The sequence below is a fragment of the Aplysia californica genome, unplaced genomic scaffold (genome assembly GCF_000002075.1).
Source record: "Aplysia californica isolate F4 #8 unplaced genomic scaffold, AplCal3.0 scaffold00087, whole genome shotgun sequence".
NCBI lineage: Eukaryota > Metazoa > Mollusca > Gastropoda > Aplysiida > Aplysiidae > Aplysia > Aplysia californica.
The window spans coordinates 904,017-905,455 of record NW_004797357.1 but is presented as its reverse complement, the minus strand read 5'-3'; the positions used below and the strand labels follow the sequence as shown (position 1 = coordinate 905,455).

General features: G+C 42.3%; 1 protein-coding gene across 1 annotated transcript in view; it reads left to right on the top strand.

The window, feature by feature from the left end:
• The window catches only part of LOC101863970 (neuronal acetylcholine receptor subunit beta-3), a gene marked incomplete in the record, with an annotated part of 188,339 nt that overhangs the window by 45,706 nt on the left and 141,194 nt on the right, over positions 1-1,439 (top strand).

Below are 1,439 nucleotides of genomic sequence, written 5' to 3'. Positions count from 1 at the left end.
GGGGGGCAGAGAAAGATAAAGAAAGGGAGCTGGGGATGAAGTGGGGAAAAGAGAGAATGAGAAATAGAGAAAGAGAGAAAAAGAGGGATATGGAGGAAAGATGATGAAAACAGGAGAGGTGGAGAGACAATCATTAGAGAGGGGGAGAGAGAGAAAGAAAGAAAGAGAGAGAAAGAGAGAGAGAGAACGAGAGAAGGAGAAAGAACAAGAGAGTACGCTAGCGAAAGAAGTAAACGAAGGGGAACAAACAGATAATAGGAAAGCAGAAAAAAAATCAGCCAAGCAAAAATGATGACGTGTGCTGAAGACACCAGGGAGCGAAAATTGATCAGGGATGACGAGGTGTTTTGGGGTCAAAATGTGCTCGGTTCCGGAATCAAGGACGGTAGGGGGCGGAATTGGCTTTGTGGACCCAGGAGGAGAATTGGTGTGTAGAAGACAGAAAGGAAAAAGGACGTGGAAGCGGAAGGAAGACGGCCAAAGAGAAAGGAAGAAGACAGAAGAAATTATGGGGTGAAAAATTAGGAATGACATAGGGGTGGCCGGTGGTTCAAACAGGGGCGAGAATCGAAGACTTTTGGAAGTTTTGGGACGTGAGAACAAAGATTAAACACTCTGGGGGTGAAAGCGAGGTCGAGGGAAAGGGGGTCAAAGACCTGTATGAGCTTGAGAGAGATTTAGGACTTAGTACGAGACTTACTTCGCTAATCTGGTAAATGGGAAGAAATGATTGGATGGTGATATTAACTCTTTAAGAACGTAGAAGACTCTTTAGTATGTCCTCCCAGCAAGAGACCAAAGGCAATGCTGCGGCCCATTCGAACGTGAAGCACACGTCAGAAATACGAATTTGCATACACTTACAATTTACATTTATATCCTTGTATGCATCGGATCTTTTAAAGTCAAAGATATAGAAAACAAGATAGAAAAATTCGCATGAATAACTCAGTTATTCTCCTGCTAAGTTCTCACACACAGCACGTCTTAAAGCGTTCTCGAATGACTAGAAAGCACGTCCCAAATGAAATAAATGAACTTGGGTGCACTGTTTCTGAAATGTAAAATAAATTTTGCACAGAACAAAAACGCAGTGCGATTGTCACAAAATGCATTATGTCTTAAGCCATGGATCTAACGTTCTAATATTTCATGCACGCGCTTACTACACATGTACGCACACATATGCCGGTACACAAACACATACACACACACCACGCACATGTACATGGTATCCAAACACATACAAGAATAAATACACATATACATGCACTCCTTTGCACACTCTCAAACATACTAAAACGCACATAGTCGCACGTTCCCTCAAATCATACGTACAGATATATATTTATTCTCTCACTCACACACAAACATGTAGGCTACATACACTTACAGGTGCACCCACACATACACACACTTTGCTCACACACACACACACA